The 19,958-nt window shown below is 40.9% G+C and overlaps 1 pseudogene; it reads left to right on the forward strand.

Moving 5' to 3' along the window:
- The first annotated feature begins 1,571 nt into the window (after nt 1–1,571).
- On the forward strand, nt 1,572–14,481 carry LOC101610926 (annotated as a pseudogene).
- Nucleotides 14,482–19,958: the final 5,477 nt, after the last annotated feature.

The raw sequence follows: 19,958 nt of genomic DNA on the forward strand, positions 1-19,958 counted from the left end.
TAATTTTTATGTGTGGGAACTTCTCATGGGTGTTCACTTCCTAAAAATGGAAATGCATAATTTTTTCAAAGTTGAATATTTATGAAAATATGTCACTGTGAAACATGTATTATTAGCAAGATTTGAACTAAAAATAATGATGCTATTTCAATTGAGTAGATAGCATCTCTTGACATTCCTAAGTAAGGAGAGTAGAATGCAGCCTGGAGCACATATATTTTTCAGGCAAAGCATATGGACAACACATACAATCAGATATCAGAAAGCACAACAAAACTATATTTCTTTCAGCACTTTTAACATTTTGGGTTTTTATCAGCTTCATTAATAATGGAAATGCTGTATGACACATGCTTATCTTCAAACATTGTCTTGGATATATTTCAATGGTTGTCATAGAAACAGCTGAGAACAAATCATTGTGGAGATCTAGAGTTAATGATCACATTGAAATCCATTGCCCAGGAACCTTACAAAAGTAATTTCCAGTATGCTGCCATCTTTTGTGAATAACCTTGAAATGGGATCATAATGTTGAAAGAGATATTTATAACACATAACTCTCATTCATTATGCACACTTCACAGATTATTAAGGTAGTCTATGTTCATATACTAACTAATCTAAAATTGAATATTAAGAAATAATTTCCAGGATGAGTTTTCCAGAATGAAATAATAAGAAAAAAAATCAAGATTTCATTCAACATAGTATTCAGCTAACTTTTCCTCTTTTTGTTTAACATAGTAAGAAAATGGGTTCATTAATTAAATGAAACCCACCCCTCAAGTAACTAATAGTAACTAGGTGAAAGTTGCATTTACCGATCTCTTTGAATCTTGGTTCTCCTTTTACACTTTACTCAATAAATGCCATCCTCATCTAGCAGTTACCAAGTTCTATTAATTTTATGTACTATTCATATACATATACATCATATGCCTATGAATCTATATATACATTATAAACATATGCATATATACAGGCTTCATATACATATGCTTATACATATACATAATATGCCTATGCATATATATATATGTATATATATATACATCATATATCTATGCATCATGTATATGTGCAAATATATAGCTAATTTTTATATATTTTATTTCTCTTTAGAAGACTGCCAAGTTTGATTCCACAAAACCCTTCAAAAAAGCTGTGCATGAGCTGGAGAGATGGCTTAGCAGTTAAGCCACTTGCCTGCTAAGCCAAAGGATCCAGGTTTGATTCCCCAGGACCCAAGTAAGCCAGATACACAAGGTGGCGCATGCATCTGGAGTTCATTTGCAGTGACTGGAGGCCCTAGTGTGCCCATTCCATCTCCCTCTTCCTCTCTCTCATAAATAAATAAATATATATATATTTTTAAGGTTTTTTGTTTGTTTTGGTTTTTTGAGGAAGGGTCTCACTCTATCCCAGGCTGACCTGGGATTCACTATGGAGTCTCAGGGTGGCCTTGAACTCACAGCAATCTTACTACCTCTGCCTAAGTTTTTTTTTTAAACTGTGCATGGCCACATGTGTCTATAATCCCAGTCCATGTGCATGGGGGAAGGAGGTGGATGTGGGAGTCAGAGACTGGAAAATCGCTGGTGCTCACTGAGCTCACTAAGAACAGCTTTGGGGTGAAGGAGACACCCCAATCTCAAGGAAACACTGGGTAAGTGTAGGACAACTAACATTATCCTCTGCCTGCTGCATGCTCACATATGGGCTTACACCTCTGCGTACACGTATGCACACTACACACGCACACACACACACACACACACACACACAGACAACTTGTAGCTTCTATTCACAGGCCAAATCAGAAACTGATGTTCTCACTTTGACGTCATGCTTGTGGCCTTGGGTGCCTGTCTCTCCCTCCTTGCTATTCACTAGCCCTCCAGACCTATATACTTGTCATGTCTTCTCTTAAATCTTTCCTGTGTTCACTGCCTAAAATTTCCTTCTACTCTTTCTCTCTATACTGACTCATTTATCTTTTCAAAATCAACTGAAGTAAAACTTTCTCAAAAAAAAAAAAATGTTTAGGTTGGGGACATAGCCTATTTCGTAAAGTTCTTACCACATGTGGTAATTTAAATGTATGCCCCCCCCATAGGCTCTGGTGTTTTATTAAAGCTTATAACATGGGTCTCCAGCTGCCTGGCTAGAGGAGGTGTCACTGGGGGGGTGGATCTTGGGGTCCAAACCAAAGGTATGTTGGGGGGGTGGATCTAACTTCCAGCCCAAATGTATGCAGAGAAGTTTGAGCTCTGGTGGGGTCCTACTTGCTGCTAGCTACCATTTGGTGTCTACTGGCTAGTGGTGTTTTATTTTTATCTCTCTGCTTGAATCTGTGAAAAAGAGCCCAATTCTTCCACCACTGATGGAACTTTCCCTGGATCTATAAGCCTGAAATAAACCCTTCCGCCCACAAACTATGTCCACTTTGAATGTTCTTCCCAGTATGTTGGAACTGACTATTACATCATTCAAGCATGAGGACCCGAGTTTAATTCCAGAACCCACATACAGGAAAGGGAAGCATGGTGATGTGCATATTTAGTTCCAGTGCTGAGGAGGAGGCAGAGATGAATGGTCCCTAAGGCCAGTCTAGCTAGCCTACTTGGTAAGCTCCAGAACAGTGACAGACTTTGGATCAAAAAAGGTACATGAGCTGGGCATGGTGGCACATGCCTTTAATCCCAGCACTCGGGAGGCAGAGGTAAGAGGATAGCTGTGAGTTCAAGGCCACCCTGAGACTCCATGGTGAATTCCAGGTCAGCCTAGGCATGGGTGAGACTCTACCAGAAAAACCAAAAAAATAAAAAAATAAAAATAAAAACAGGTAGATGGAGCCTGAGGAATGATACCTGAGGTTGTCCTTTAGCATCCCCACACTAGCACACATATCTGTACATGCCCTCCACACCTATGTGTACAAATGCATGAGCATCTGAACACACATGTGCCCATGTCCACACACATACACACAAAGAATTTTTTCTTTAGCAAGGAGATTGTATTATTGGCTTTAATTAATCTTCCATCACTATATCTGTGCCTTAGGCTATGCCCCCACCACAGGCAGACAGTACTCCCCAGCTCTTGGGATTTTCCAAAATAGTGACAGGTGATTGAATCTGGATCTTAAGGGAGCTAAATGGTTGGATCAGTCAATGTTCTACAGAGAAACAAAGTTTTAATATCAAGTTAGAGTCATTTTAAGGAATTTACCCAGGTGATTGTGAGAACTATCAGTCTTCAGATGAAGCCAGCAAGGTGGAAACTCAGGTAGGATTTTAGTGACAGCCATGAAACAGATTCCTTTTCCAGTAAATCTCAGCCCTTCCTCTTAGGGCCTTTAGTCATATATGAGGCATGCCCATTTAGACTTTACTTAACAGCAACTTATTTTAAATGTTAATAGACAAAGTACCTTCACAGAAACCATGGATAGTCAATTTGACACCTAAAATTAGCCACCAAAAGAGGTTTTTGAGAGGGCTGGAGTGATTGCTCAGTGGTTAAGACGGTTGCTTGCAAAGCCTAATGACCCTAGTTTTATTCCCCAGTTCCCACGTAAAGCCAGATTCAGAAAGTGTTACATGCATCTAGAGTTAGTTTGGAAAGCCTAGAGGCCCCTGGGTTTCCCCCTCCCCTCCCTCTCTCTTCCTCTCTCTGCAAATAAATAAATCTTACCCTCTGACATCTCATAGCACCATGAGCATAATATACATTGGCTGGCCTCTGTTTCAAGCAAGATGAAAAACATGTAGAAAAGAATCACACCAATAGAGCTCAGCCCAGACCACCCAACCCCCAGTGACCAATAGACACATGGGAAAATTGTGCTAATATTAGATTTTCATTGACCTGCTGCCATGGGAAAGATAACAAACAAATGGGTTTGTTTTTTTTTCACAACACTGAGGTTGTGGGGCACATCTCATAGTAATAGCTAACTGATACATCCAATTTCTTAATCTAAGGCAAGTCCGAGGTATATTCTTATAATATCTTATAGCCTTCATCACAGCATCTATCACACACTTTCATTCATTTATTCATGCCAGTGATTACTGAACGAATGTCTTCCATCTTCATTCTGCTGTAAGCTCTAGAGAGCAGAGCTGTGACTCTTCTCCTATCCATAAAATGATGCTGACATGCTTTGTGTTGGAGGGTACTTTATCTCCTCCTATCTCACTCCCATCTGAAGAAGAGGAGCAGATTCTCCAATGGAGAGTCAAGTCAGCACAGGTTAACTGGGACAATCATTATTAATTTAAGGAGAATTTGATGGACGTAGTCCATCTTTTAGCCCAAGATTAGTGGGAACTTGATATTGCATAGCAAAATCATTGCCTGAATGTGATTCTGTCCTGTTTCCCAGCTCCAGATATGGGCTTTTTTCCACTGAGTGGGTCTCTTAGCCAATCAGAAAGCTGTTGGTAACCCACCAGGGTGTGGGCCACCATTGCACTTGTGTGTATATCACATCAGGATGTTTACTTCTGAGTAGCTTAGACCCTGGGTTGCTTGAATAGTTGTTGGTCACTTACTATCAGTAGCTCACGTACTGCCTTCCAGACACTGAGGACACTTAACACCTACCAAAGCAGAGATCCAAAGGCTCCTAAGAGCCCATCACTGAATAGGCCTAAAACACGTCCAACATTGCTCAAGGAATTTTTGTGAAAGAGGGGGCAGAAAGATTGTTAGAGCCACAAGTTGGGACATCATATCAAGAGGCATTGCTTCTACCCATAATTGACTTCTGTTCCCACAGTGTACAACCCACAACCCCCACGGGGATAACCTGTGACCCCAATGAGGAGGGCCGCTTCAGAAAGGGAGCAGTGATGAGGGAAAGGATGGTACTAACAGGTGATGTTTTAAATACTAAGTATGTCCATAATTAATTTTTTAAAAAGGAATGAGACCATATTTGGAGAGATGGTGATTTCATTAATGGCTTGGAAGGGAGTCCGTACACAAAGGGGTAAGGGGTAAGGGTGAGAAGCCAGACAATCATAGACAGGCTGTGATGGCACCAGCTCAGAAGTGACAAAAGACAAAGGCCGTGAGAAGCATGATAACATCTTGGTATCTTTGGTTAGTATATATTTTTTGTCAACCTGTATTCTTTTAGAGTCAATCATGCCAATTACCAAAGGACTGTGGAGACAGACAAGCTATGTGTCACACTTTCAGGAACACCAGAGTTCTGAAGGGACAGTAGCTTTGAGCATGTGCTATGTAACCTGGAGGGACATCATGTAGTGAGAGTTAATGAATTCAAGAAATAGAAGCTTGAGAGTTTGGAGTTGAGACAACTACTTATATCTTAAAAGTAAAGTAGCTATTGGTCTTTGGTCCATTAGAAGAGCTTGTTTATATTTTAAAACACTTTTGTTTAAGCTAGACAAAAATATAACCATTATAAATTTGGTCTGGGGAAGTAAAACAGCTGGACAAGTGACGTGCATACTCTTGAAAGAGAAACCTATAGCGATCTGTTATACATTAAAGCATTTGTGTTTTACCCATAACAAGTAAAATAGGTAAAGGGCACCCACATAAAATGTCAGGTATTGTACCTCAATTATTCTTAGTTTCAGATGGTGGGACCCTTTTGAAATATGATGGGGTGGTTCTCTCCTTAGGGTCTGTGTTTATCTGCAAAAGAGAAACAGATTCTCCAATGAAGAGTAAGATAGCACCAAAGAAATGTGATAACCATTACATTTTTAAAGAGAGTTTAATGGAGAGTGGGCTCATTTTTGGATATGGTTCTGACTTGTTTCCCAGCTCCAGCTATGGGTTCCATTCCACTGAGCAGATCAGTTACCCAAATAGAGAGCAGTTGGTTTCCCACCACGGCTATGCGCCACTATTGTACTTGTATGAGCATCATGTCAGGTTGTTTGCTGCTAAGTGGGTTAGACCATGCGTTGCTTGGACAAATATCGATCATTTTCTCCCAGTCACTTATGTAGCACCTTCCAGCACTGGATGCACTAACCGTCTGGGGACTGACTTTCTTCCAGGCTCCAGCCATGACACTCCATGTTACGTGACATGCAAGAATGCTGTTTTCTCCGTGAACCAGGAACCAGCATAAAGGTGAAGGAGATAGACACAGAGAACAATCAATCCCTACCAAACTAGTTATCCAGAGACACAGAGGCACCCAAGGTCACTGAAGCAGCCAACTCAACATGGCTCAGGGAAATTTGCGGAAGAGGGAGCAGAAAGAATGTCAGAGCCACATGTTGGGTCATGACACACAGAGATATTTCCTCCTACCCCAAAACTGATGGCTAACTCCACAATGCATACCTCATCTATGCCAACGAGGAGGGTCCCTGTGGAGGGGAGAGGACAGGGAAGAGACTAACAATGGTACCAACTTTATTGTATTCACTGACAACAAAAAGAGTAAAAAATAAATAAATAAATAAAAATAAAGCTCATGTACTAACTCCAAATATAAAATGTCAGGCATGGTGGCAAGAATTAAACCAACACTGCAGCAGAGGCAGTGGGTCCCCAGGGTTTCCTGGCTACCTAGACTAGCATCAGTGCACTCTAGGATCAGTGAGAAATCTTGCCTCAAAAAAATAAGGTGGAGAGTATTGAGGAAGACACACCACGTCAACCTCTGGCTTCCATGCGCATGTACACACACATGCACATACATCCATATCCACATGTGCACACAAACATACACACATTGCACAAACATACACATGCAAAAAAAAAGTTACATAACATATGCATAGTACTTATCAGTCCGTATATGGTTAGTATTTCTAACCACTGTTATGTAGTTACTACTATGAAAGCCTTTGCAAGTACTGTGCACATTGAATGAGCATGCACATGCTTAGGTTTGTGTACTAGTTCTGCCAGCACACTCATGTTGTGTGATCTTTGGCAAGCAGCAAGGGCTTGAGGTCTCGTTGTTCTCATCTGTAAAATGATGCTAATCACATGAGTTGGTGTCTAAAAGGCACTGCACACACTGTCCAGCACATATTGGCCCTTAAGCAGATTTTAATTTTCTCCTTTTCTAACTTCCTATCCTTCTGCTCTTTGCTACCTGCTGTTATTTCTCTGTCCTTCAAGTTTTTGTTGTTAGTTTGAAGAAGGACAGGAAACTAAATGATAGAGAAAAGAATGCTTTTAATTTACCTATGTGCTCTTTGATTTGAAAACATTTAGCAGTTCCTTTCTAGTAGCTAAACACTGGGCTGGGGGTCTAGGATATATGCTGGAGGCAATGTTCATTTGTAATAATCTGGCCGCCCTTTAACAAAAGCAAATATTTTCAGGCACCCAGAATGAGGTTCAAAGTAGTTCTGTGACCCAGCACCTTCTGACCTTGGCTGCTCTTGCTTGGATATTCCCCTACAGTTGCTCTGGAATTCAAACATTGATCTATCTGTTCGCCAGGCCTGAGAAGTCAGCCTGTTCCTACATTACCTTTGACTAAGAGTCTGGGGTGCCTCTGGATGGCTGAACACTCAGCTCAGCCACTGTCCTCTTCTATAGAAATACACATTAGTAGGTCTCCCCTTTCTATCACTGTTTGTTCCCCCACCCTCCATTCTAAAGATCATTGTCAGACAATGTACTAGTTTTTAAAGATCTAAATGTAAGTTGTTTCTCAGGTTTTCAAGGTATTCCCAGTCTAAAGTAGATTTTCTAATGTGGTATTACACCATGCTCCATGCTCATCTTTTATATTTCCTGCCCAACTCCTAGAATCAGCTACTTTCTTTCATGGTAGAATGGAACTGAGATCTGAGTGCTACATGTGCTTAGCAAAAATATACCAACCCATGCATAACACTCACCTGTGAATACTTCTATAGCCATCTGTATTTGTATTAAACAAACACAAATTCTAACATATTCTAGTCTTAATTCAACATCACATGGATCATTCTAGCCTCCTTTCCTTACTATCTATGACATTCTGAGTAAGCCACCTAGCTTCCATCATCTGCCATTCACTTACTAGGAAACAAGTAAGGCAATTTCTGAATTGCTACCCTGTGCCTTCCATGCAAAACACTTTCATCAGCAACAGTGCTTATCTGTAGCTCCCTTTGCTGTTAGTCTTAAAGATTTCATTTATTTTTCTAATATATATATTTTTAATATATTTTTTTACTTATTTTCAAACAGAGAGAGAGAGAGAGAGAAGAGGAGACGGGAGAAGAGGAGAGGAGAGGAGAGGAAAGGAGAGGAGAGGAGAGGAGAGGAGAGGAGAGGAGAGGAGAGGAGAGGAGAGGAGAGGAGAGGAGAGGAGAGGAGAGGAGGGAGAAAAGGTATGCCGGGGCCAGTTGGAACTCCAAACACATGAACCACTTTGTGCATCTCACTTTATATTGGCACTGGGGAATTGAACTCAAACCAGCTATGCAAGCAAGTGACTTTCGCCACTGAGCCATTTCCAGCCTTAAAGTTACTTATGATAATACCTTTCTTCCCAACCTCCATTATTGAAGTTGTTTCATTTATTTCTAATAAAACCATATTCTCTAGCCACAATAGGCATTCCTGGCTGGGATTACATGGCTTTCATGTTTTTCATGGATTAAAATTCACTTTGCATTTTTTAGTTCATGTGTCATTATAGTATCAGGTTTCACTAAAACCTTTCTCCTTAAAGGTAGATTAAAAGATATAACCTTCAATAGGAGTATAGGGGGAATGTCTTAAAAGAAGGGCCCTGGAGAGGGAATGATAAAGCCTAACCATAAAAATCTTGACTCTCACTTGTAACTCCCAGCTATCAGAAATTGGTTCTACCCACATTGAGCTATTGCTTAGAGAGACTTATAAGGTCTTCAAAACAAGACAGGCTTTTGTCAAAGCACTTGGTTACCAACCTGAGTTAAAAGGTAAGACCCTATTGCTGAAGATGCCGTATGCCACTGACACAGAACACAGAGAGACCTGGCTGAAATGTAGAAGAGAGCCAGTTCCCACACAGCTACTGGGGGAAAGTGGCCAACAATGGTGTGAGCAAGCAGGGGACACAGATACTCAGAAGCAGCCAGCCTGACAAGAAGTACAGACCAGTGCAGTGGTGGCCTCTCTGATTGGCTAACAGATCTGCTCAGTTGAAAGGAGACCATAGCTGGTACTGGGAACCAGTTTAGAATCCTATGGAGACAAAGAATATGCTCCCCAGTGTCAAGCTCCTACTAGTCTTTGGCTAAAAGAGGCTACATCCATCAAAATCTCCCTATGATAATAAGGTTTAGCTAATTTAACCTATGCTGACTTCACTCTCTGTTGGAGAATCTGTTTTTCTTTTTCAGAAGGTAGCAAGACCCAATGAGATAAACCACACCTCACATCTCAGCCAAGGCCCTGGTGAAACCACAGAGGAATTAGAGAGACAAGCAAGAGTTCTGCTTCTATGATGAGCCTGGAAATCAGTGTCAGGATGAAAGAGACAGATGCTGAGGATACTCAACACCTACCAAAGCAGAAATCCAGAGGCTCCTAAGATCTCATCACTGATGGAAACTTTAAACACACCTACCAAGGCTCTAAGATTTTTGCAAAAGAGGGGCATTGTAAGAGCCATAGGCTGGGACATCATTCCCAGAGGCATTGCCTCCCTCCAATAATTGACTGGTGCCCCCACAAGGCATAATTCACAACACCATGGGGAATACCAGCAACCCTACTGAGGAGGTCTCACAATATAATATGGGCAGGGAGAAAGGAAAACTTGGTACCAACTCATGATGTATCTTTACAAAGTATGTTCTTAATAAAAATAAATAAATAAATGGGCTGGATAAATTGCTTCATGGTTAAGGTGCTTGCCTGAGAAGCCTAAGCACCCATGTTCAATTCTCCAGATCTCATGTAAGCCAGACTCACAAGATGAGGCAAGCTCAAGGTGGTACATACACAAAAGATGGCGCAAATGTCCGGAGTTTGATTGCAGTGGCTGGAAGCCCTGGTGCACCCATTCTCTCTCTCTTTCTCAAAAACATTAAAATAAATAAACAAGAATAGTTTTATTGTCCTAAAAATATCCTATTCTTCTTAGGCTCTATATTGCCCCACACTTTGCTACCCCCACTGAACTTCTGGCTACCAGTGATCTTTTAACTATCTCTATATTTCACTCTTTTCCAGAACATAATACGTAACATAATTGTAAACATGTAGTAAGACTGATTTTTTTTTTTTTTGGTGTTTTAAGGTGGGGTCTCTCTCTAGCTTAGGCTAACCTAGAATTCACTCTATAGTCTCAGGCTGGCCTTGAGCTCACAGAGATCCTCCTATCTCAGCATCCTGAATGCTGGAATTAATGGGGTGAACCACCATACCTGGCAAGACTCATTTTTTTAAAGACTGACATTTTTTACTTAGCTATATTCCTGTATTATTCCTTCATATCTTTTCTTGACTCAACAGCTCATCTCTTTTTGTTGCAGAATTATATTTTATTGTATGGATACACCATTATATGAATTCCACCCTTTATTTACTCACTCACATATCAAAAGAGTGTTTGAGTTCAATTTTGTGATTATAAATGAAAGTGTCATAAATAATTGTGGGGAGGATTTTGTGTGACCATAAAATTCAATTTGACAAACACAGTGTTTTGGTCATATCAAATGATGCTTAACGTTGTGTGGAACTGACAAAGTGTCTTCTAAAGTAGCTAGCGAGAGGGCTTAGTGGACATCACTCTTGCACTCCAGCATGAGAACTAGAGTTTAGAGAGCTCTAGGTTCAAGTGAGAGACTCTGTCTCAGTAAAATGGAGCAGAGAGTGATTGAGGAGGACACCTTAGATCCATCTCTAGCTTCCACACACATATGCATGCACATGCCCATGAACTTGCACACATGTGCTTACAAGCATATGAACATGCATATCATACACATATACATATGCCATAGAATCAAGTGGCAGAACTGAAACTGTCTTGCATTTCTATCCACAGTGAATGAGGGTTCACGATGCTCAACATCTTTCCCAGTTTTCAGTATTTTCATTTGGGGGACTTTTGCCATCACAGTCAATATGTAATTGTATCTCATAGTTGTTTAACTTGTAGCTCTGGTGGCAATTGATGTTGAGCACCTCTTCATATGCTGACTTCTATCTGTGTCTTCTCTGTTGAGCTGCCTTGCTCAAATCTTTTGCCTATGTATTTTGTCTTTCCTTTTTGTTTTCTATACATTTGAATTTTATTTTATAAACAGTTATACTCTTTCATCCCCTTGCCCCTGCAACAGTTAGTTAATGAGGTTACTTATCATTGTGGGGCCATAAAAGGCCTCAGTCTCTGTGAGGAAGGTGGGGGATGGGAACTCTGCTTCAGGGCATTCCTGCCCACTGTGTCTCCTATAATCTTTCTGCCCCCTCTTCCACATTTTTTTTTCTGAGCCACAGGCAAACCTCTTAGCACTCTGATTCAGTGTTGAGTTCTCTGTAGCCTCTGGATTTCTGCTTTGATAGCTTTTTATATTTATATTTTTATTTATTTATTAGAGAGACAGAGAGAGAGAGAGAGAAAGGGTGCGCCAGGCCTCTAACCACTGCACATGAACTCCAGATGCATGTGCCACCATGTGCATCTGGCTTATGTAGGTTCTGGAGAGCTAGGTCCTTAGGCCTCACAGGCAAGCACCTTATCCACTAAGCCATCTCTCCAGACCTTAGATGGCTTTTTATTGACCATAATTTCTGTCACCATCACCCTGGAGCTACTTGTCAAGCTAGCAGAGACAACAGTACTTGTGTCGCTGCTTCCTCTGCAAGTTTTCTCCTGACCCCTGGAATATGTTGAAGTTTTTGCCTATTTTCAATAGGATGAATCTTTAATGAATTGTAAAAACTGTATATTTTGCATGACTCCTGTATCAGACCTGTTTTGAAAACATATTCTCCCAGGCTACTTCAGATCATACATTTGCCTCACAGAATATAATATTTGATCTTAATAAACTCAACCTTACCAATTATTTCTTTCTTAAGTGATACTTTTGGTGTACTTAACACTTCACCACCAATTCTAGGCTTATCCAGAATTTCTGTTATCTTCTAGAAATTTCGAAGTTTTGCTTTTTTTGTTGTTTTTGGGGGGAGGGGGTTGTTTTTGTTTTTGTTTTGTTTTTTGAGGCAGGGTGTCATTCTAGCTCAGGCTGACCTGGAATTCACTAGGCTCAGGGTGGCCTCGAACTCTCAGTGATCCTCCTACCTCTGCCTCCCAAGTGCTGAGTGAAGTTTTGCTTTTGACAATTAGGTCTACAATCCATTTAGAGTTAATTCTTGAGAATGGATAAAGCCTGTGTCTAGATATCCATATGTTCTGCTTGTGCATTTGTGGATTGCCAATATTTCCAATACCATTTGTTGAAAAGATGATCTTTTCTCTATTGCTTTTCCTTTGCTTACTTATTATAGTTAATGACATTTGGTTGATTTATTCCTAGGTTCTATGTTCTCTGTTCCTCTGATACATATGTCTGTTCTTTTGCCAATACTATTCTATTTGGGTTTTTCATAGTCCCAGGAGTTGAACCCATGGCCTCAATCATACTGGGCAAACACTCTACCACTGAGCCATACATTCATACCTTTTCTAAATTTTGAGACAGTCATTCTAACATGTCTAGGTTGGCCTGGAATTTATAATCCTCCTGTGTCAGCTTCTCAAGTAGCTGGAATTACAGGTAATGTACCACTACACCTAGCCTAGCTTAGAATTATTTTAAACTGTATCTTAAATGATATACTGTAAACAATCATAAGTGTTCAGATAGTCATAAAGTGGCACCTGTGTAGCCAGATCCAAAGTCCAAAACCCATGTTGCCAGCACCCTAGAAGCTCTCTGTACCCCTCCTTCTATCTCCATGCCTTCAAAGACTGTCACTGTCCTGACTGACCATAGGTTGAGTTATATTTTATTTAAATAGAATCAGAATTCTGTGTGTAGTCTTTCAATCAACCGTATGCTTTTATGAGTTGTCACATTCACTGACTGTAGGCCTACATCAATCATACTGCTGTTTAGCATCACAAAAGTATGTGTTTAGTTAATTTGCAACTTTGACCTGTTACAATAGTGCTGTTTTGGCATTCCTGTTCATATCTTAAAAGCACCCATATGTGTCAATTCTTTTGAGTATTTACTAGGAATGGGACTGATAAGTCAAAGAGATATGTATGTATGACTTCAGTAGAAACTCCAAAATGGGTTTTCAAAAGCAGCTTAACCGAGTTACGCTTGCCTGTTCAGTGTATCCCATCTTCACCCCACAAATGTCATTACAGGGTGAGCCATCATACCCTGCATTCTACGTGGGTGCTATAGATCTAAACTTGGGGCTCCACATTTTTGCAGCAAGCATTGTATCCACTGAGCTATTGCCCCAGCCCACCTACATATTTGTTAAGTATTTATTAAGTTACTTAAGAAAGAAACAGAAGGGTATCAAGAGACTACTATATACCCATCTTTGGGGCATATTTTCAATTTTTCTAATCACTTTCATTCCATCATTCTTCTTGGATAACTTCTCAATGTTGGAAACATACTTGACATGGTTGTGCATCTGCTCTGTTTTTATAACTGCTGTCAATCTCCTATTATATTTAGTAGTGAAACTAAATGTATCCTGAAAAAGAAGTTCATTATCATATAAGGTGACTAGGTTTTTGAGATTTTTCTATCTAATTTCTTTTTTTTTAATGCACGTGCCAGAAGCTGGGCATAATGGCACATGCCTTTTTGTAAGTTTAGTTAGTTAGTTAGTTAGTTAGTTAATTAGTTAGTTAGTTAGTTATTTGAGAGAGAGAAGGGGAGAGAGAGAGAGAGAATGGATGTACCAGGGCCTCTAGCCACTGCAAACAAATTCCAGATGCACACGACACCTTATGCATCTGGCTTATGTGGGTACTGGGGAATCAAATGTGGGTCCTTTGGCTCTGCAGGCAAGCTCCTTCACTGCTAAACCATCCCCTCCAGCCCATCTCTAATTTCTTATGTCTTGTTTTCTCCTTCATGTGGTTTTTGTTCTTCATGGAGCACCGCTGACAGAGTTATTGTTGGAAACATTTTTATTTGCCATTATTTTGTCTACTTATACTACAGTCTCTTGTTTATGTTTATTAGGATCAAGTCTCAGAGCATGGCTAAGAATTTTCAGTAGAAATGGAGTTACATACATTTGGGGGAACAGTCTTCAAATCACTACAATTTCTAGTTTGGCAGGTGCATGGCTTGGAGCATTTCCTATTCCACTGGATTGGGAAAGACAATGGTAGATGTGGCCCATCTCCTGTACACTCAGAGTGACCTTTGGCTACATAGCTGGCCTTTTTATTTCACAGGAATAGAATACTGGAATAGAAAGCAACTTACATATAAAAACAATTTAGAGCAGAAAAAGGAGAAGCTATTCTTTGTTCAGATTTCATAGGTCTGTGGAGAGATGTATGTGGTCCAAATGAAGCAGTTCCAGTTCAACACTGGTTTTAAAATTGTTTCAACATGATATGATCGCAGCTTCTAAAATTATGAGACCCCGAAAGATTGTACCTTCTAGTTGAAAACTGTATTTATAATTAACAAAAGAGACAGAAAGGGAGTAAATATTGGTGTGCCAGAGCCCCTGAAAATGAACTTAAGATGTATGTACCACTTTTGCACCTAGCTTTAGATGGATCCTGGGGAATTGAACCTGGGCTGTTAGGCTTTGCAAGCATGGCCTTTTAACCACTGACACACCTCCCCAGTCACTACATAAATCATTATTAAAGGGCCTCAGATAATTCTGAAGTAAAGCCAAGTATGAGAACTACAATTTGAGTATTTCCCAGAAGTCCCCACAACTGATCAAATTAGACCCTCTACCTACACTACCTTTCATAAAATTTCTGAAATCTTTCCCATCATTATTTTTCTTGGCCTTTCTAAGTATGGTTACCACTCAACCACTCTTCAAATCTGTCACAAACATACACACCTGACCACCACCACCACTGCCAACAATGGTGATAATTGTTTTTAAATAGGATAGCATCATATAGTTCCTAATCTTAACATCTCTAAAGATCCCCACCTCCATGCATATGTAATGACACCTGTCCTGTCCCTTAGGCATCTTCTCAAACCTATGGACTTATGTCCGCACATTGTGTCATGTGACTTCTCCAGTGAGTTCAAAGGACTCCTTACTCCCCCACGTAAGCTTGTTCTCTCGGCTGCCCTGAGGTTTGTCAGCAGGGCACACACTGGCCCTCAGACAGATCCTGGTAGAGAAGGTTTTGTTTATATTATAGTTCAGAAGGACACAGATAACTGAGTGGATAAACAGTAATTGATCTTTTGAAAGCAGCATTAGGTCGTGCTCTCTCTGTGGCTTAGCAACCAGACCTTGCACACGTGAGAGGACCATCACATGGACACCGAATCCCTGAGGTTGAGGCTCAGCTCACAAACAGGAGGACGATGGCTTAGACACTGATCACACTCCATAGAACGAACTTGTGCTACAGCGCCTACAGTTCTAGGAATTACATTCCTGTTTTGCCGTGGCTCAAATCTGATTGGTTTCTCTGAAGTAAATGAGCAAGCCAAGGGGCATACTCTTCATATAGCCCCAGGAAAGGGGAAGAAGTACAGAGAAGCCCCCACCTCTAGACTGTTTGCTGAAGTGTTTTTTTTTTTTGAGGGTCAACAGACAGACACCTGCCATTATAGGGAGCAATGGGATGTCTGAGCTGGAATGGGATACATGGACTGGATGGAATTGCATAGAATACAGAGCACTGTGCTAAATAAAGCCCAGCTTCATTTCAGTGAAAATTGAAAAAGGACCCTCTATTCTTCCAGCTTACCTCCACCCCCTAACCTTCAAGATATCGGTCTCTAACTGCTATCCCATCCTCCATTTCTCTGTCTTCCTCTACCCACTGCTACATTCTCAACTCCTCAGTTTAGCTTACTTGCTAGAGAGTTTCATGTCTTTGTGACTTTTTCATGTTCTTCTATTAATCAGAATGCCTATTTACTGTCATATCATTCCTCATTGGTACCTAGTTGATCTTTCTTTATCAAAGACAGTGAAAATGTTACTTCCTCCATGAAATCTCCCTTAAAACTTACCAACATTATGTCCTATTCCTGAGCCAGTCTCTAGCCCAGAACCAACTGTGGTGGTTTGATTCAGGTGTCCCCCATAAGCTTAGGGATTCTGAATGCTAGGTTCCCAGCTGATGGAGATTTGGGAATTAACACCTCCTGGAGGCAGTGTTACTGTTGGGGGTGGGCTTATGGGTGTTATAGCCAGTGTCCCCTTGCCAGTGTTTGGCATACTCTCCTGTTGCTATTGTCCAACTTATTGTCCAGGGCTGATGTCCACCCTCTGCTCATGTCATCATTTTCTCTCCCATCATGGAGCTTCCCCCTCAGGCCTGTAAGCCAAAATAAATCTTTTTTTTAAAAAAAAAAAAACTTAGCAACATTAAAAAGTATGTTCATTTCTTTATCCCATAATATTCCCTGATGTTTTTGTTTAGTTCTTATTCCATTGCTCTCAAGGGATTTTTGTGGGCAAGTGTGTGTGTGTGTGTGTTATATGTGTATGTGCATGTGGCACATGTAGGTGTGCATGCATGTATATGCACATATGTGTGGAGGTCAGAAGTTGATGTCAAGCGTCTTCGTAGATCTTGTCTCAATCACTCCCCATCACCTCTGCATGCCAGCTGAGCCTGGAGCTTATTGATTTGTCTAGCTGGTCTGCCTCATTAGTGCCGGGATTATAAGCATGGCCACGAAACTTGTCTTTAAACATGGGTTCTGGGGATTGGAACTAAGGTCCTAATGCTTGAGGGAGGCTCCGTAGCAACTGAGCCTGCTCCCCACACTGTGTTGTCAGTTTATATTTGACATGTGTGCATGCCCCTCACTTATTCCATGGTAAGGTCCTATCTCATTTATTTAAGTAGTAATTTAATTGTTTATGGCACATAGACAATAAAATGTCAGGTTTGCTGACTTGAATTTTATTTGTCCTAGAAAAAAAGGAGAAATCTTTTCAGTAGTAAGCCAATCATTATAGAGAACTCCTTGTAGAAAACGGGGTGTAAGAGTGATGCTCTGTTGCAGTTACGGCACAACCCAATACTTGTGAACAGGGCATATTTCGCCTATGTAATAGTGACTCCCACTCATCTCAACACAAGCTCTCACCAAAATCTGTTAGTGACTAATGATCAATTCCTGACTTCTAGAGAATCAGCTCTGCCTGTGTCTGAACACAGAGAGAAGTGGGGAGCTGGCATGCAGGGGTGATGGGGAGTGATTGAGACAATTCAGTTTCCCCATAATCCGGGAACATGGAGAGGATTGATCAAATATGTTTTGATGGGTTTTAGATTGCTTTTGGCTTGATTAAGTCCTGGAGGAAATAGGTTTCCATTTCTAGAATATAATTATTTTCTTTGTGGCAGCTGCTGCAAACTAGCAAGTCACACGTGCAAGAAGTCTCACATGGAGGGTGGTTAGAGCCTCTTCCACCAACCCCCGCACTCTCGGGTGAAAGAGCTGGCACCCAAAGATTCCATGGCCTAAATCCATTCTATTTGATTCCTGAGAAGGCTTAGACAGAAGGCAGAAAATTTCCACTGCAATGGGGTAGGTAACAAGAGAGAATCGCGGGAGTCTGAGTAATTGCTCACAGGTTCATTTCCTTGAAGGCATGTCTTATTAGCTGCTTCTCTTGCATGTGAAAAAACTATTTACAAGAAGGTTTCTATATAGTTTTGTTGAGTAATGATTTATCTGTTGAACATCTTCTTGCCTATTAGCCTGTGGATTTATATACCAAATACTCTCCTCCTTTGTGTTTTTAAATTAAAGCCATCATTCAAATTATTTTCCCTTTATGGAACTTTCTTACTTGATTCTTAGAGCTAGAATGAGTTTCTATGAGGAAAGGAAGCTAGAAAGCAGCCATGGTGGGAGAGCTTTTGAAGATAGATAGTAGAACACATGAACAGGGAAGCAGAGTGGGCGATAGTTGGAGGGAAGGTTTAAGCAGGAACAGGGATGGAGGGTTGGAAGGGTGGAGGGATAAGGGAGAGAAAAGGTAGTGAAAAGATGAACCAAAACTAAGGACATGTGAATGAGCCACATAGAAACCTACTACTTGGCAAGAAAATTTTAAATACACATTTTTGAAGTGCTTAAATAAAAGTATCCGACATAGGCGAATAATGCTGCTTCCAAAACCACACGGTATTAATTCAAAAATCCTTGTGCCAGGACAGAGATTATCTCCCAATGAATTGTTGGTCACAGCGATTGCAGAGGCACCTAACACAATGTTGGCTATTGCCATTGCTCATGGTTGCCCACCAAAACTGAATGGTAAGTCTCTGCTGGGAAGACATCCCACAGGTTAGTTGCAGGACATGAAGAAACAAAGTTGGAACTGAGTTGGAAGCTCACTCCCCACTAGCGAGCTTTCTGCATGCTAGAAGGTACTATCCAAGCTGCTGAGGGAGAAAGGTCATGACCAATAGTCCTACCTAGCTATGGAGCCTGTGCACTTCACAACCAACTGGCAAGGTAAGATGTACTCACCAGTGCACTAGTGGGATGAAAGTTATGTGAGCAACCAACTGCTCTCCATTTGGATTTGAGGCCTGCTCCACAGGAGGGAAATCATGCCTAGTGCTGCTGGATATCTGGGGGGGAAAAAAAGCTTCTCACTAGGAACTTAGGTCCTAAAGGGAAACCCAATACTATAGTTATGCTAAACAGACAGCATGTCAAACTGTCTTCCAAATATCTATGTTTGTTCCCATAGATTAGCACTGCATGTGGCCTCAATCACAGATCACTGTTGTTGTTGTTATTTTGTTGTTGTTTTTACAAAAGGCAGATGTGAATAAACAACTATTGTGTGCTCAGCCCTAAACATGACATCTCAACCATGTCTCTGAGGCTCAGGGGAACATGCAGAAGAGGGAACAATGGGAGAATGGGAAGTGGGGCTGAGCAATTCTGCTCTCTGAATATGGCATGACTGTTACCCTCATGAACTCACAGCGGATGCTCGTTTCCTGCACAAGACAGAGCTTGTCAATATTTCATCATTCATGAGGGAAGAACTCATGAAGGAGGGATTCATGAGAACCCAAGACTTCCCTGAGTAGCCAGTGGCCACCAGTGATTCGTGGGAGATATTCATATGTGGTAAAGCCATTGGAGGGTTGTCTATTTTCTTGTAAATAATCTCCCAAAATCATGCAAGCAACTCTAATTTAACTCAATGAGGTATTTTTTATTTTTATTTACAAAAGGCATGGAAGTAACATGGGAAAAAGAAGGGTAAATGGGTTTAGGGGAGTGAGATCAAAATGCATTGTATGCACATATAGAAGTGTCATTTTTTTAAATTTTTTATTTATTTTTGTTTATTTAATTATTTGAAAGTGACAGACAGACAAAGAGGCAGAGAGAGAGAGAGAGAGACAGAGAGACAGAGAGACAGAGAATGGGCGCACCAAGGCCTCAAACCACTGCAAACAAACTCCAGACCCATGCACCTCCTTGTGCATCTGGCTAATGTGGGTCCTGGGGAATTGAGCCTCGAACCGGGGTCCTTAGGCTTCACAGGCAAGCGCTTAACCGCTAAGCCATCTCTCCAGCCCAGAAGTGTCAATTAAAAAAAAAAAAATCGGGACTCCTGCAGCTTGGTCTTCAACGGAGCCAGTGAAATGATCTTTGTTCTGTTTGACCTCTCCCATGTTTTATCTGCCTTCCCCCATCCAACCTTTTAAGGGAAGCTGACTGATTTAGCAATGTGTTACAAAGTTGACCATACGTTGGAATTCACTGGAAGATGCCAGAGTTTCTCATTCAGAAGTCTAGTGTGTGGAAATT

The sequence above is a fragment of the Jaculus jaculus genome, chromosome 1 (assembly GCF_020740685.1).
Source record: "Jaculus jaculus isolate mJacJac1 chromosome 1, mJacJac1.mat.Y.cur, whole genome shotgun sequence".
Classification (NCBI taxonomy): domain Eukaryota; kingdom Metazoa; phylum Chordata; class Mammalia; order Rodentia; family Dipodidae; genus Jaculus; species Jaculus jaculus.